This window comes from Microtus pennsylvanicus, chromosome 14, assembly GCF_037038515.1.
Source record: "Microtus pennsylvanicus isolate mMicPen1 chromosome 14, mMicPen1.hap1, whole genome shotgun sequence".
Taxonomy (NCBI): domain Eukaryota; kingdom Metazoa; phylum Chordata; class Mammalia; order Rodentia; family Cricetidae; genus Microtus; species Microtus pennsylvanicus.
Window position 1 is genome coordinate 18,389,366 of NC_134592.1, and position 17,696 is coordinate 18,407,061.

The 17,696-nt window shown below is 46.8% G+C and overlaps 1 protein-coding gene and 1 long non-coding RNA gene across 6 annotated transcripts in view; one reads left to right on the forward strand and one right to left on the reverse strand.

Moving 5' to 3' along the window:
* Positions 1–8,550: 8,550 nt before the first annotated feature.
* Positions 8,551–12,178, reverse strand: LOC142835116 (uncharacterized). Its single transcript, XR_012907749.1, has 3 exons — positions 11,862–12,178; positions 10,681–10,905; positions 8,551–8,701 (listed from the first exon to the last, which is right to left on the reverse strand). It is a non-coding gene; the product is annotated as an uncharacterized LOC142835116 (long non-coding RNA).
* A 32-nt stretch (positions 12,179–12,210) lies between these two features.
* The window catches only part of Foxn3 (forkhead box N3), a 370,612-nt gene continuing 365,126 nt past the window's right edge, over positions 12,211–17,696 (forward strand). For 2 of the 5 annotated variants that reach the window (XM_075948297.1, XM_075948307.1), the window contains exon 1: positions 12,213–12,348. The gene's annotated coding sequence lies outside the window, so the exon portion shown is untranslated. Of the gene's footprint in view, positions 12,349–17,696 lie in introns of all 5 variants that reach the window. The other 3 variants (XM_075948308.1, XM_075948300.1, XM_075948298.1) reach the window with 3 other exon arrangements.

Genomic DNA, 17,696 nt, shown 5'->3' on the forward strand with positions numbered 1-17,696 from the left:
TCTCCGACAGGCTTTTACAATCTAGTTTTATTATTCGGCTCTCACGGAAATGCTGATCCCTGAGAAGGAGAGGAAGACGATCTCCCATGGTTCTTCAGCACTAACAGCTTACTAAAAACAGGAAGCACAGGCCACACCACTGTCACTGCAGGGGTACACTAAGAAGGAAGGACCAAGAGCCCTTTATTTTCCCCACAAAAGGAAAGGACAAGGGATGGGGAGTAACTTGTGGAATGTGAGGGAGTGGACGAGGGAGAAAGGAAAGTAGGTGGGCACACCTTCCTCAGACATGAGCCAGGGGACAATGGTCAAAGCCACCAGTGAGATGTGAGTCTGGACCTTCTTGGTGACACATCCTAACAGGATGGCCTGGTGACCATTTTTAGAGCAGTGTTAGGGTACAACCGTCTAAGTAAATTCCACCACATGTTGCACCCCATCTGACCTCCTGCAAATAAACAATATGCAGGGCTTGGGGAGATGGCCCAGTGGCTAAGCACTTACCTCGTAAGCATGTGTAGTAAGTTGGGATTCACCTAATTAAATGCTGTAAATGCCCGATGGGTATGGTGTCTGTGTATAACCCCAGCCTCAGAAGGCAGAGACAGGCTCCATAGACCCAAGACAAGCCACGCTGCTGGGTTTTGGGTTTGGTTTAGAGACCCTGCCTCAATGAATAAGGTAGAAAAATTATGAAGGGCGATTCTTGACATCAATCAATCTTGTATCAACTCACATGCACATACACACACCCAAACACACATGCATACATACCCTTGCATACACACATACACATAAATGAAAACAGAAAAAGAAAAATGTGTAAAGTATTATCATGGGGTTTTTCGTTCATAACCAGCAAGAAGTGAGGAGCTTCTGTTTTGCAATTTTTCTTCAATAACAGGATCCTTGTCTTCAGAATTCTCTTCTAGAAGTCACAATAATACATTCTGAGGGCTGGGTAAATGGTTCAGTCAATACAACACGTGCCATGCGAGCATGAGAACCTGAGTTCAGACCTCCAGTACCCATGTCACAAAAAGCTGGGTTTAGTAGCCAAGGCTAGAGCCCGCACTGGAGGCACAGACACAAGCAGGTCCTTGGAGTTCATTAGCCAGCTAGTGTAAAAGAATCCAGGACTTCCAGGTTCAGAGAGAGACCCTGTCTCGACAAATAAGGTGGCAAGTGATTGAGGAAGCCAGTCAACATCAATCTCTGACCTCCACATGCACACCTGCCCACGCATGTGTGCACACAGCACATGCACGTGTGCACACAAACATACATGCTCGCCAATAAAAATGATATGCTAGACACTATCTAGAGTCCTAGCTTCTGTCAGTGGGAGGGACCAGACGGGCGGTTCTGAAGGTTTCAAGATCCACTTAATTCCTATGAAAAGGACACGCGCTAACAGTGCGCTATTCCCATTTCCCCCCTTTACTTAGCAGATGTTAATCGGAGGTAGATGGAGGACGCAAATCTTCAGTTTTAGACAGAAGGGGACAGGACCTGAGACTAACGAGGAGGCCATTTGTAGGACGGGAGGAGAGAGGAGCGAGGGCCGCCTTTCCCACCTTCCCCTTGGGCCTTGTGGTAGGTGTTCCTCTGAATCCTGTGAGGATCATAGGGCTGGTTCCTCCAGTTTGCCTGCAAGCCTCTACTCTGCGCCTGAGTCCCTTTTCCTACTCGTTGTGCTTCGTCATCAAAACTGGAAAAACCACACTAAGCCCTTTGTCCCACGCCTCTGACGACTGATTCCTACAGTTACTGGATGAAGGTTTTCTCCGCAGTTCTCAAAAGAATCAGACAAGTGAGGACCTTAGGTGGAAAAGGGCGGGGATGCAGTTTCCCCAACTCCACCTGCAGGCATGGCCGCTCCCCACCCCCAACAACCACAGCTCTCTGAACAATGGGATGCAGAAGAATTCAAAATGAATAGCAGACAGCCTTTCTTTGGGACCTCTGATCCAATTCTCTTAAATCCACCCTGCTTTCTTTAGAGAGCACAGGCATTTGCTCCTGGGCCTATGTTCGTGGTTGCTAACATGAGTATAATTGAAAGGATTAGTGATATCGTCGCCTCTTTGTTTTGTTTTAAAAAAAAAAGATTCCATTTCCTAGTTTAACTTGCTTGGAGAATATGAAAAACCTGCAATATGGGTTTTTATCAATGAAGGTTCGTGTTTTCTCAATCTTTGAAGGAATCTTTGAAGGAAGAGCTCTTTGCTCTTTGAAACAAGATGATCCATTCCCATTGAAGGTTTCTCATTGTGAAGTCCAATGTCAAGGGAAAAGTTAATGGGTGAATTACAAGTGCTCACCACAATGGGACAGGATTTCTATAAGACAGAGAAAGGAGGCTGAATGAAGCCGGCTGTTGCTTCTCTATAAAAACACGGAACTAATGACGGTTCCTCTGCAACTAGGGAGGTCTTTCTGCTCTGTTCAGCGTTGTCATAACTGCTCTGTCTTCCTTTGGCCAAATCTCTCCTGTGCTGCTGCTTTAGGACAACAGAGAAGGCCAGAAATACCACTGCAGGGGCATGCCCACCTTATCCATTTCAGGGAGGTATTGTAACGGCGTAAACAAATGCAGACAGATTGTAAAAATATATACACAGCTTTAATGGCGAAATAGACTTACAGAACCACCGTTCCCGCGGAGACCAGGAAAAGCAGAAGAAGCGACGGCTGGGAGCATGCTTGCCAAACTTATAGGCACACATTAGCCTGAGGCGAACACGCCCCCTAAGGGGCGGGACTTATCCCTACAAGGTATGCGAGATTAAATTTGCTCTTCTCTTGGATTGGTTCATTGAGCACCAGTGGTCAGGGTAAGTTAGTTCAAGCTCATCTTGTGGTCATAGATAGCCCCGTGCTGCCTGGGTTGTTCCGAAGGAGTGGGGGATGCACGTGGACCCAATGCTACTGCTAAACTAACATTGGCTGGTGGGTGTAACTAGTATCCAAAATGTAGCTGATGGGACAAGACACTTGCATCTACCAGAGGAGCTGACATTTCTTTACACCATGGTGAGGGGCTCATGTGACTCTTTATGAGAGATGAGGAAGTGGCTCCTATGTGAGGTGCTCTAATCAAGGGTTGGGGTCGTGCTGGAGAGAGGTCAGGCTATGGCTGGCTATGGTCATCAACAGTGGTCCCATTGAACGGCTGTCACACTTCAGGCTACTCAGTTGAGCATCATATTAGTACATTTTCTTGTAACTGTGACCAAATACCTGACGAAGAAACTTGAGGAAGGAAATGGTTAGGTTCACCCCACAATGGTGGAGGAGGCATGGCAGCCAATCCAGCTCCTGTCCCTGGCCTTAAAAGGCTGCTGGCTCTCATAAGAGAAGACCAGAAAGGAGAGAGGAACACTTGCTCTGTCTTGGCTTTCTCCTTTGCCCCCTTTCTATTCAGGCAAGGACAACGACAACAGCCCATGAGACAGTGCCACACACACAGTAGCCCGTCCCCCATGAGTTAACCCTCTCTGGAAATACTGTCATCGATGCACCCCAAGGGGGGCTTACTAATGTGCTGGGTGTTTGTTAACACTTGAACATAGTCAAAAGGCTGAGAATTGACGAGTTTCTTAGCCAATCAAGTTGATAATAAAAAATGAATCGTCCAGACAAGCATAGAGTTACATGACTATAATCCTGGCACTTGGAGGTGGGGGAAGGAGGATCAGAAGTTCAAGGCTATCCTTAGCCAATAGGGACTTTGAAGCCAGCCTGGGCTACATGAAATGCCGGAAATAACCATCACACATACTGCCCCACCCCTTCACATCGCTAGCTCCTGGACGAACCTGGACTCTGCGTTATCCCCCAACATCAAGAGAAGTGAGCAGATGGCCTGCGGCATTTTACTTTTTAGCAGGAAGTCAATTTGCCTCCTAGCATTGGGGAGTCCCCGAGCACAGGAAGAGGGCACCCCCCCCCACAGGAACAGATGATGTTCTCATACTAGAGGAGAGGGGCTCAGCACAGTACCCTGGGCCATAGATACCAATCTTTGCTCACGATACTATGCTGATATACCACGAGGTGTTGCCAGGAATTTGGGTTGACTGGAGAAATGAGAAACTTTTAACTTGTGTTCACTTTCTTGAGCCCTGGTTCTTCTGCTGAACCCGCTGTAAGGTGGCCATATGACAGTCACACTCTCTGATGTGACAGATAATGAGGTTCTTTGCCACCCTGCCACCCACCAGATGCGGGGCTCTTTCTGACCCCCACAACGTCATAATTTGCATGCTCTAAAAGAAGTGAGGAAATAATGTATTTAAATCCTGTGGTCTCCATGAAGTCAGAGGAAAAAGCAACCCCCCCCCCCGGCATTTTACTGTGAACATCGCAAACCCTGTACTTAGAGTGGCAAGTGGTATAATCTATAGTGCTATTTGACAGGATGCTTCTTCCTAGTTGCTTCTCACCAGAGGGGAAGGCTTGAAGCGGCATGGCTAGAAAAACCATCCATTTTCTGTGAAATAAGGAAAGCGCTGGGGGCCTAAATAGTAAGGTTATCAAATATCTTACACACAAACAGCTACCTTAAATGGACCGCCACACAAGCAAGGGTTTTCTCCTGATGGTAATGTTTGCTATTTTAATGTACAATATAGCACTTTGCAGACACAGGAAGCTCAATGAATTTTCCTTGGTGGTGATAACAGCTGGAGCTAACATAAATTGTCTCTTATTTTGGTAACAAAAGGCTTGGCATTTATTATTTTCGTGGAAGCCATAGAGGTATTTTTAAAATAGTACACTAAAAACGTGGGTGAAGTGTTAGGCTTACTGGACACCATTACCGATTTTGATGCACTCAAAATAAGATTATTATTATTATTATTCACTAAAACACAGTTCGTGCATTCCACTCACCCAACTTCCTGTAATGTCAATGGCTCAAATGTCATAGATTAATCTAAACTAAGGATTAATGGTTGGTAAAAAACCAATTAAGTAAACTGCAGGCTTTGTTTGGATTTCCTACCTTTTCATCTCAGAGACACCAATATCAATTCGAACTGCAGGGTCTCTAAAACTTCAGTAGCAAAACGACATTAATTCAGACTGATTGGGATTAGATACAAGATGGCGTGGAAAGGTCACAATACCTAGCCTTTTCTGTGCCAAATGCTTAGCATGGTATGCTCTGATTTCATTCTTCCAGGGTGGGGGAGGCACTGGATGGCATCCTATTCGTGTTATACATGATACAGTCAGCCTTAGGAGGAGAAACAATGGTTGTATGGCTGCTCTTTGAGGGGCTAGATCTGTGCTAAGGTCTTCCTCTGTCTCTCCAGATCTCTCCATGCCTACCCCACCCCTCTCTGCATGCATGTGCACGCATGTGCATGTGGAGGTGAGAGGTCAACACTGCCCACCTTACTTGGGCTAAGATCTTTCTTTTTCCAAGGTCCTGGACCATGGTCACAGTGGTATAAATTGGGACATTCGGTCTGGGTGTGAAACATTGAGCCAGACCTGCCCACAGCTCCTCTTCCAAAGGTCGCATGGATCAGCTATGGCAGCTAACCTCAATGGGGAGGTTGATCGTCCTAAATCAGTAATGAACGGGGTTTTCTGTGGCATCTAGACACGTATTGACTCTGCAGAGAACACAGAAGCTTCATCTGGGTGAGGGAGGAGCTGGGTCAGGGGTGGCAGCCGGCTCTCCTGTCAGAGCATGGAGAAGCATGTTGCAAACATCCCCACTGCCTTTGGCTTTCCTTTCCTGAGTGTTTTAAGGCTTAATTAATGTGTGTAAAGTGATCTGAAACATGGGAATGAAAAGAGCCAGGGACCCGCAGAGTGCCAATGATTACCTGAGGCCAGACAGCTGTAAAAGGGAACCAGAGGGGGCCTAGAGAGGCTGGGAGAGGAACTCTGCTTAGCAGCCAGCTGGCTGGCCCCATGCCACCTTGGACTGTTTTTGGCAGGGTTCGGCCCCATACCATCCTCTCAAGGCTGACAAAGCAGCTATACTCAGGAGAAATCATTCTCTCGGGACCTCAGCTGGAGCTGAAGAACCAATGTGAAGACGCAAACTGGCCATTTTCCCGAGTGGAAGAGATGAGACAATACTTACCCACCTCTCTTGTCAAAGCAAGACAGCTGCAGATTCCTACATTTTGGGGCCATGAAGGGATGCACGCAGAAACATCAAAGAGATGAATGAGTCACCGCTTTCTTCTTGACAGGAGGCACAGTGACAGTCCCATCACCCGTGGGAGGCAGTGAATCTCTTTAAAATGGTGGGTGGAAATAATGAGGTCCAGGGCCCACGCTGTTGCCCCATCTCCTTAGAGTGTTACTAAAAGGGTACGGCTATCAGTTTCATGGAGGATGTTAAGAAGTGGCACCTCATTGTGACTCAAAGCATCCGGAGAAGCAAGTGGCGACTCTTTCCTCCATTCTAAACTGATTCCTACCAGTATCTACCGAGTTTGAGAAGCATCCAACACAGAGCCCGAGCACATGCCTGTGTACATAAACAGGGGCTATTTATACAGAGGAACCAAAACTGTTGTGATGATGGATTTGGCAAAAAGGGTTGTTGGGGTAATCCAAAGTCTATGTTGGGTCTTCATCATGTTTCTGAGTCCTGCTCGGGCTAACTGTTGGGGTGTTATCCATCTCCAGAAGCCACAATAAAAGGATGTGGGTTTAGTGATCGGGATAGAAGGAAACTTGCTTTCCTGGCTTGTGAAAGAATTCCAGAGGGCTCTGATGGCCTCAAAGTGAGACTCACTTCAAGACCAGGTCAATGGCTATACCATAAAATGCCTCCTAAGTGGACTGAGACATCCCCCCCAAAAAGGCGGGTCCATTTATAATGTCTCTGCCTGAGTAGTTTAAGTGGCCAAGAGACACTGTCAAGGCCAGCCACCACTACCACCACAGTAATTGAGGCTGTTTTTCTCGGTACTCCTCACTTCTGACTGGCTCCTACTGTCTGATGTCTGGGGTGGGTACAAGAGTACCTGTTGTTAATGGGTCACCAGAGGGTCCTCTGAAGCCATCAGTAATAAATTCCTTCACATCCACATCTAAACTAGGATAATGGTAATCTCCAGTAAGTCACCCTACCTTCTAAATCATGTCAGATCTAAGTCATCCTCCACTGGGTCCAAAGATAACTCCTACAAAGCTCAGCTTCCTTTCTGTTTAGAGTCATGCTGTTAGCTTGGCTAACTCCGCAGCTTGCTGCTTCAAGGCTTAGGATAACAGATCAGCCTCCAGAGCTGCAAAACCAGATTTTGTTTTGTTTTAAGACAGAGCCTGGCTCTGTAGTTGTGGCTGTCCTTGAACTCACAGAGATCCAACTGCCTCCGCCTCCCAGTGATGGGGTTAAAGGTGTGTGTCACCACACCTGTCTGGCACAGCAAAATTCTTAGAATAAATATCAATCAACATTTCTTCCTCCCTCTTTCCCCTCCCTCTCTCTCTTCCCATCCTATGTTATATAATAATCTTTTTGTACACTGTGAAGATGTATCTTTGCCAAGGCACCTTCTGATTGGTTTAATAAAAGAGCTGACTGGCCAATAGATAGGCAGGAAAAGGTTAGACAGGAAGCCAAAATGAGTGAATTCTGGGAAGAAGGAGGACAGAGTAACATGGAATTGCAAGGTCAGATGCAGAGGATGCAGGAGATGAACATGCTATGCTGAAAAAGGTACTGCCACATGGTAGAGTATAGATAAGAAATATAGGTTAATTTAATATTTAAGAGCTAGTTAGTAATAAGCCTAAGCTATTGACTGAGCATTTATAATGATTGAAAGTCTCCATGTGGTTATTTGAGAGCCAATTGGTGAAACAGAGCTAATTGGTAGTCCCTATAGAAAACCCCACCCTACACCTATAGGTTCTGTTCCTCTGGAGAATGTGAACTAGTGCAAATATTTTATTTCTTAACATTATCCATTCCATTTAAATTTTTTGACACAGTGTCTCTGGTTATGTAGCCTAGGATGACCTTGAATTTCTGATCGTTAGGATCTCAGATTTGTATTACCATACCCATTTTATGTGATGCTGGGAATCTAATTTGGGGTCTCCTGCATGCTAGGCAAGCAAACTACCTGTTAAGGCATACCCCCAGTCCCTCATTCATGCACTGAAAAAAAATGAGCACTTACAATATATCAGACACTTTTTTGTTTGTTTTTGTTTCAAGACAGGGTCTCTGTAACCCAGGTTGGCCTCAAACCCTCAGCAATTCTGTGAACCTTCCAGGTGCTGGGATTAAAGGTGTTAGCCACCATAGCCAGTTCAGACACTTTTATGTTCTTGACAATTCTCAGTGGGGGAAAAAAAGCAAAGATTCTTGGCACTGTGAAACTTCTACTGCTGTGTGTAGAAGAGACAGTGGATTATAAAGATCATAGATCCAACGTGTCCGAAAGTGGTCAGGGCAAAGAGAGAGGGGGAAACAGTAGGATCTGGAGACAAGAGACCCTGGGGAAGGGACACTGGACAAGGGCTTTCAGGACATAAAGGGTGTAGAAACCATAATCACCTTCAATGCTCAAGGGACCCAGGCTTAGGATGTATAGCAATTCTTCATGTGACGGTGTCTCCCTTAGACGGTCTCACCTTTCTGGCCCTCCACAGCCTGGCCATGCTTGCGTGCTCTCTCCAGCAGAACATTCCAGAGGACTTTCTCTCCGCTCTCCTGTGTATCAAGATGAAGCTACTCAGGGATTAATCCCAGCAGAAAGCTAACAACACCCCCAGAACTGAACAGTTCATAAGAAGAGTCAGTGTTTACTGGGCCCAGGGCCTGAGGTCACCCGACAAAGGATCCAGTTAGGTGCAGCCTAGCAAATGATGCTGTTAGGCAAGAGGAAGGAGATGACATTCTCTGGCCTGTCCCTTCCTGCTACTGTCCACTTTCCCTTTTGTCTTCTTTCTTGGCCATACCCAGCCAGCAGCCAGCTGACCCGGGATTCTGGGACACCTAGATGGGCAAAAGTAGCTTCAGCAACTCAGAGAAGAAAGCATTTGAGAATGGATCAGAAGATAACTGTCCCCAAGACAGGGACAATTGGCACTCAACGTAGGGCATTAAGGACATTGTGCTAGTTAGTTCTTATCAGCTTGACACAAACCAGAGTCACCTGGGAGGAGGGACCCTCAGCTGAAGAATTGCCTCCATTAGAATGGTCTGAGGGCGGGCTGGAGAGATGGCTCAGTGGTTAAGAGCATTGCCTGCTCTTCCAGAGGTCCTGAGTTCAATTCCCAGCAACCACATGGTGGCTCACAACCATCTGTAAAGAGGTCTGGCGCCCTCTTCTGGCCTTCAGGCATACACACAGAATATTGTATACATAATAAATAAATAAATATTTAAAAAAAAGAAAAAAAAAGAATGGTCTGAGGGCATATCTGTGGGTCTTTAGAAAAAAAAACCCTGATTGATGTGGGGGGACCCACAATGCCCATTGTGGGTATGACTATATATATATCAGAGCAAGCCAGAAAGTAGTGTTCCTCTGGTCTCAGCTTCAGTTCCTGCCTCCCAGTTCCTGCCTGACTTCTCAGTGATGGATTAGGACCTGGGAACTGTAAAGAGAAACCAAAAGCTCTTCTGCAAGCTGCTTTTGGCCAGCGTTCAGTCACAACCACAGAAAGACAGCCTAGGACCAGATCATTTTCATCCCACAGCCTAGAGTGACGCCTGGCTCAAAGCTTGATCCAGTCACAGTTGGACGAATGAGCGAAGTTGAGAATGAATGAATGGATGGATGGATGACAGCTTCTTATTATTGATACCGCTCCTGGTTCGCTTCAGCCTTGCTCTTTGCTTAGTCCAGGGGCTGCCTTGCAGCATCGCACCGTTTCCTGCCAGTGCTGACGTGGCTTGGATCCAAGTGTTCACACCATTTTAAGGCCACAGGGATGGTATAACTATAGAATCATAAGAGTGTTTCTACAAAGAGGCCAAATAAACCTGTCAAGTGAACTTGACACAAATCCTTCCAAGCAGTTTGCCAGGAAGGTACACACACACACACACACACACACACACACACACACACTCCTTCCCATGTCCCTGCCCTGACTAGCACCTTCCTCAGAAATGGACTCCCTTTTTGATGTTGCTCTCTGTCAGGCTTGAAGTCACTCAGCTCTTCACCTGGTTAGCAACAGGTTGGCAGGCATCGTGAGGAGTGACAGAGAGGAGGAAGTGGAAAGCCACAACAGATCTGTTTGCTGGCTTCCCCGCAGGTGCAGCAGAGCAGAGACGTGACTCCCAGAAGGCCCGTTAGACTCCAGGTGCCACTTAGGTCTGCACCGGGGCATCCTGGATCACAGTGATGATTCACCTTCTCTAAGATACTACTTGACTCCTTGGGGTTTACAAAGTCTTTCAGAGGGACCCTAGAAAGTGATCAGTTTCCACTGAGGAAATGTGCCCCGTGGGTCAAGTGGAGCTAGTTCTGTCCCCAACACAGAGCAAAACAATGCACGTGGGTGACCGTGGCACTGCCCAGCCTCGAGCTGGAAGCCCCAGGAGGAAAATCTGAACAGTATAGGTTCTGCCAACAAAACATCTCAGCAGAGACTAAAATATTCTCAAGCAGCTTCATGTGGCCCTGCTGTAGGCTGGGGCTCTGCTGTAGGTGGGAAAGGAGGAGGCCATAAACCTACCTGCATTCCCACAGCATCTGCAGAGAAGTAGTTGATGGGGGCAGATGTCTGCTTGCAAGAATAGGACTTGCTCAAAGTGTGGGAGGCTTGACACCGGCATTCCAGCTGCGCTGCTCAGCAGCTGGGTGGCTTCGGATGGGTCCTTACCTGGCCCTCCATTGCCTTCTTCGAAAGCTGGGAATTATGTGGTTTTTATTGGAGATACGATAAAGGTCACAGAAGTACCTTGAAGATGGATGAAGGTACCATATTACAACAGTAGGCATGAGAAGAGGCGCCTGTGATGTTTAGTTAATAATGTTTTAAAATCTTTCATTCCATTTAGCTATCTACCGGCAGAAGGGTGAGGGCAACAACACTTTTCAAAGGGATGTTTTCTGCTCTGAAATTAGAAGTCAGAAGGCACGGTTTTAATTTTCTTCTTGGTGGAAACGACGGCACCCTTGCTATTAGCAGTCTGGACAGAATCATGACCTTCTAACGGGGTGGTAGCGAAGACTGAAGGAATACGTTCGGTTGCCAAACCTTTCAAACAGGTTTCCCCAACTAAAGCACTGTCACCAGGAATCGGGAGCTAATGGAGATGTCTTCAAGAAGCACCTGCAAGATTTAAGGTACCTTCCAGGAGGGCCACAGTCAATGCAGAAGCAAAGGCTGCTAGAGAGCCCCCAAAGGGAGGACGTGGGGTGGGGGTGGGGCTGGGAACAGAGGTTGCGTGAACTCCTGCAAAGGAACAGCTTTCTCCTGTTGAGAAAGAAAGCTAGAATTTTTACAGTCCCCCTGATGGCACATGAGCTGATCTGTGAACCAATCTAGGATCATAATTTACTTTTGGTTTATGGGATTTGTGAATTTTCGCATTTGTTTTAATTTGTAATTAAGTTTTCTCTACGAGGCACACCATATGCCACCATTAATTCTCTCTTGTTGATTTCTTAGGAGATACATGAGTGCATATTTTGATGTAATTTTGGAGGTCTTTTGAAAAGCAGATGACTACGTGCTGAGCCATATGGGGCTTTGTTATTTAAAACACAAATTATAAAGCTCGAGAAAGCAAAATGGAAAAAAAAAACTGTTAACGGGGAAAAGATTGGGGAAAACTGGTTTCAAGCGCACGGACTGTCCACTTTTCCCCCTTAATATTCTGAAATCTCCGAGGATCCCGCGATGTCTCTTACCTTCTGTGAGCGCACTCTATACCACAGGTGCACGGAGCAAACCTCCCCGGCCACGTTTGTGCTTTACACCCGGGCTGCAGATTCTAGCATCTGCCTTCTGGGAGTTCGGCTGAAGCCAGCGTCTTTCTTTGCACACCCAGGCTTTGGCACTGAACTCGTTTTTCTCCGCACCCACGGCGGCTCGGCTTTCCCACTAGTGCTTTCCCGGGGCTCCCCCTCCCCGGCCGCCCCACAGTACGTGCAGGCTGCAGAGCGGGCCGCGGCCCGGACGGCGAGCGCTAGGACCCAGCAGGACTCCGGGCCCGGGTGGGAGCCGAGCCGCCGACCCCGGGCGGGCGCCGGGCGCTGGAGCCGGGTGTTCCGGCCGCGGTCGGTGCAGCTCGGCTGGGAGACGGCGCGACCCGGCGGCGGGGCCCCCCGCGAGTCCAGCGCCGCCGCAGCCCCCCAATGCAGCCGCGAGAAGCAGCGGGGGGGCAGGCGATCGAAGGTAACGAAAATGCGGCTCGCTGGCTGCCTAGCGAGCCTCTGCCCGGGTTAGCATTGTCACCCCGAGCCTCCTGCCCAGCCTGCCCGCATTTGGGGGGCACCCTTGGCTTTTTAGCTGAAGGTGTCCGCCCCCATCTGTGCACCTACTTTCGGATTGATTTATAGCATGCAGCCCAGAATGGGAAGGATCCAGGGATGGCGAGTTGCTTATTTCCATTAGTTTTTGTCTCAGAAGTAAGTTCATTAAAAAAAAGAAGAAAGAAAGAAAAAGAAAGAAAAGTTTCCTCCCCCTCCCCGGAATTTGTAGATAACTGGTTTTACATTTTTATTTTAAAAATTGCAGACAATGGATATTTATAAAAATTACCGAATAATTGATGTAATTCTGTTAATGACTTCGGAGGGTGGCGGCTTTGGAGGGGTCCTCAGGCATGACTTGTATTTTCAAGGAACTAACGTGTTAAATGTGGAGTTTGGCTGGGGCAGAGTTACCACATCGCCGTCGTAACTGTTTTGCTATCAATTATAAACAGAGTGTCGGATCTGTGGGCAGTTGAAACCTCTTTTTCAAATACCGGAGCTGTATATCCCGGTGTGACATGGTCAAACCAGAGTATCCGTTGAAGGAAGCAGGAATGTTTCTGGTTTTGGAGAAAAACGTTGCTTTGAGGAGAAAAACCCAGATTCCTAGCCTGGGAGACTATTTTTCATGCTTTGTTTATAGTCTGGGAATGACATTTGGGGAAGGGGAACGCGGTCTTTCTTGGGAGCTTTTAATCGTGGGGGTTATTAATTTATTTAATTTATTAGTTTCAATTGGTTGGGCTCCGGGAGCCTTCCGTCACCAGGTTGTGCTAGCGTCGGGACACATGATTGCGAAGACGAAACTGCCAGCTCCGAAAGGACTGGACTCGGCTGGTGGAAGCTCCCCCGTGGCGCTGTCGTAGGCTGGGTGCTACTGGCTCATTGAGGAAAAAGGGAATGGCTTTCCGAGCTGAGGAAGACATCAGTATTTCCCTTTTGTTCCCTGTTTTTCCATTGATCGCAGGCTCTGCCCTAGCCTGGCTGAGCAGCTCTGAGGGTGCAGAGCCCTGAAGACAGCACGAATGTCTGGAGCCCGCTCTAACTCTCACACTGATTGGTCAGTTAGATGGAGACTTAGGAAAACAGTCACCCGAAACCCTCTTTTAAGACCTCGCTGTAATTTCTGATCTGCCTTCTTGTGCATGGGTTGCTGCGAGATTGCTTTTTGATCTGGGTGCATCTGGCTCGCTCGGGGTGTCTTTATGTTTAATTTTTTTGTTGTTGTTGTTTCTATCCAGATAAAGTAGGCCATTTTGGGTGACAAATTTCCTCGCAGATGTCAGCTTCTATCTGGCACTGATAGATGGGGGACTTCACAATACAGTCTCAATGGTTTCTGTTCCTAAGTTGTAGAAGGCAAAGTTGTTCAACTTGGTATTAATTTTTCCTAATTTCTTTTTCATCTGAGCATTTAAATAGCAACACCAGCAGATGGATGCTTAACTGTATCATTACTTTGATAATTTAAGTGCCTTGCGAATTAGCATGTTTCTTGAGCTAAATCTGTCTTTAGACAGTGAAAGAGAAAACAGACAATGAAGAGCAAGCAATCATGACCCGCTTGCACACTGCTGCCAGAAACCGTGGCATCTGTTTGGAGCAGAGCACATTCACATCCAAGGAAAAGGGTGGTTTGTCTTTCCACAGGAGACTGAATTAGTGCCCATGATGACAGGGGATCACTCTAAGACAGCGAGACCCCCGTGGACGTCTTCATTTGAGCCTTAAAGTAGCTCATTAAAGAAGCTGGGCTCCAGAAGTTGTTAACTGTATAAACACTTTTCTGATTGGTTTAAACATTTAGACACAGGAAGTAGATGGTGTCTAGTAACCCAGGGATGGAGACACGGTTGTCATAGAAACTGAGAAGTGTCATCCCACCCCACCCCCACCACATATGCATTTACTACCATGACCACACTTAAAAAAAAAAACAACAAGGACAATAACAAAAACCCCTGCATATCATCACAGATGCTCCGAGAACATGCTGGCTTCTGTGAGCTTCCCCCCAACATCTGTTGAAACCTGAGACCATGCCTGTCAAACCAAGGTCATTTTACAACATCAACCAAACTGCGCTCTCCTGGATTTCATAACTGTATTTTTATTGAAAATAGTTCAGGGGAAAGCCTGAAAGCCAGGATGTGGGTTCATGCTTACTTAGCATTTTGCAGGCTCTGAGTTGTGCAAGGGGAAGGCTGAAAAGAATACATTTGAGCCATTAATTGTGGAATTGTGTGTCTACTATCAGATGTGTATATCTACCGCTAGAACAAGTCTTTTTAGAGACTTTGAGACCAGAGCGCTGCCTATGGAGGAAGGGTCATCTGGGGAAGGCATAATGAAGTCTTTTCCTGCTTGCAAGCGGGTTCCAGGTTGAGCTGAGGCATTTGATCCTGAAGGTCTGTGGTGTTTTGAACAGATTCTCTCGGGCTGCCTGAGCAGAAACACAGACCGCCTGGTGCGGGGGGGGGAGGGGGGGGGCAAAGGGCGGGGTGTGCTTGGTAGCTGAGCAGGGAGAGGAAGCACTCCTAAGTGGCCCGGGGACTGTTTCCAGGCTGCCAAGATGACTGCCCAGTTGATTTAGAAACATTTCCTCTCTTGTGAATGGAGAATGGTGCTTTCATTTTGAGGCCTATTTTAGAGGTGTCTCCCCCCCCCACCCCCGCCACCGCCTCAAGCCACCAGCACCTAAGTCAGCTAAATCTGACTCATGGTGAGGAATACCAAGGAGAGAGGTTTAGCCCCCTCCCCCATACCCCCATTTTGTTTATTTGCTGGGTGGAAAATAACCACGCGTGTGTCTCCCAAATTTTGACTTTGAAGCTCTCCAGTAAAACTTGTCAGTGTAAAAATCAACACATTTGCTAGACTTTGACTCATCTTGTGGATGGCAATCTTGAAATTGTAAGGGTCTTCTTTTTTAAAGATTTATTTTTATTATGATTAGTTATGTGTATGTGTTTTCTGCATGTGGGTATGGGCACATGAGTGACCATGCCCAGCAAGACCAGAGGGATCCTTTGGGGTTGGTGTTACAGACTGTTGTGAGTCACCTGACGTGGGCGCTGGGGATATAACCCAGGTCCTTTGGGAGAGACCTTTTGACTACTGGGCCATCTCTCCAGACCCCTAAATTTTACGTTCTTTATATCTGTGTAGAAGTAACTTCCCTCCGTACATGGTGTATTTAGCGCTGCACTGGGCTTTCTTAAAACAGTTTGGTCCTTCTAAAAAAAAAAAGGAAAATCGCATCTTCCTTGCGTTCCCTCAACTGATTGCCTCAAGGACAGGGTGAGACAGAAGAGCTCCTAAATGTCTTTTAATGCTTATTTAATACCCTGCGTCGATGGGGTAGCAAGCAGCTTAGAGCCATGTAGTGTCTTATCACTTGATTTCGGGTATATTTTCGTGATCCCACACTATCAAATAGTTAGTTCTCCAGGATAGCGAGTTTAGTTTAATGGCACGACTGCTCTCTCTCAGCCAAGGATTTCCTGTTGAGAACTTTCTTATCTGCAAGTACGGCAAGCGGCCATTGGCAGGAAACCTGTCAGTTGCTTGTTTTTACAAACTGAAGGAAATGAATGAGACTTGCTGGTTTCTAGAATTTGCCCCCATTCTCCACAGCCTGCCCTGAAGCTTGCTCGGAACACCTCAAAGAAGGTGACTTTGGGGTCGCACAATGAATTCGCTTCAATTGTTGATACGTCTGTGAAATTCTTTTTTGACTTTAGAATTAGAAAAAAAAATTAATCCTTCCAGGTTCATGTAAGGCTTATTTCACCAATACAAATGAACACGCTGTTCAATAATGTCCCAACTTATTTTCAGATGTCAGGAAGTCACTCACGTAATCACTGAAGCTGGCATTTTTTTGATGGCTGTGCCAAATTTTTAACAGTCATTCCAGAATACCAACCAAATGCCAGTCTTAATTTTGGATTAGTGCAGAGAGGTAAAGGAGAGAGAGAGAGAGAGAGAGAGAGAGAGAGAGAGCGCTCTACACTTCCCTTCTTGCTTGTGAGGGGAAAATGGTTCATGAAGAAGCCAGGTATGTGCCAACCTCATGGTAGCAAAGAGCCAAAGCTTGGGGTGGTTCTGTGAAAGGCACGTGGGAGAAAAACACACCAGAGCTTTGAAAGCATTAACTATCGGAGAGAATTATTTGTTTATTTTTTTCGACATTGGCTATGCGTGTGTTTGTTTCATGCGTGTCTTTAATTGATTCTATTCGTGGATATTTCCAAATTCTGGAAAGGTGGGAGGAAGGGCCAGCCTCTTTAGCGGCTGTAAGAATGCAGACGGCCCTCCCCTAAGAGAACCATTTATTGGAATGGGCCTCACACTTTTGTACACCATTTCTCTTTTATATTTAGCGCCAAGTAGAACCTTATGCAAGGCCCTCATACCTGAGTGGAATCAAAGCCGAGCTGGCTACTCTCGAGGCACCAGGAGCCCAGGGGTGGTGACTGCCCTCTAGGCAGCACCTGGAGCTAGCCCTAGAACCCAGAAGTCTGCCCACATAGTTGCAAACCTACTGCTTTTATTAAAATGTCCCAAATATTCCCCTAAGGAGGCCTGAGAATTGCCTTTGGGATCCTGCATCTGCTCAGCCAAAGAGAACTTTTGCCTTGACAATTTTAGAGGACCCTTGTTTGCCGGGCGAGGAGGGAAGAAGGTAGTGATTAGTTATGTCTTACAACCCTGAGAAACTACCAGGGATGCAGAGAAAGGTCTGACCCGTCACTGTATGTATGAAGAGTCGTAGGCCATACGATAATGAGAAAGGCAAAAGGCTGTTCTTAAGGGTGTACACATAATTTATAAGGGTGTGCTCCCTTATAAGTTATAGGAATGCCATGTGACATGTCCAAGGTGCTAGGAGGCTTGGTGTCCGTCTCTGCCAGTGTTTTTCTATCAGGGGTAGAGATCGCTCATATCATGTCACCTGTGAAGGGAAGCCTTGCCAAGCTGTGGACATTGGCTTGGCAGACACAGGAGTGTGGAGAAAAATGATAGCACACAGATGATATTTGACTATCATCAAATAGACTCAATTATCACCTCTACTATGAGAATGTTCTAGAACAGCAGCATGAAGGGTGTGCCCAGTTCCCCTTGTGTTCCAGATGCAACGGGTGCTGAGGAGTTAAGGTATGCCAGACAGGGAAATCCCCTTCTATCTTGGGTTTCTAAATTTTTTTCGTTATTATTATTATCATTCATTATTATTATGTGTGATGTGTGTAATTGCAGCTG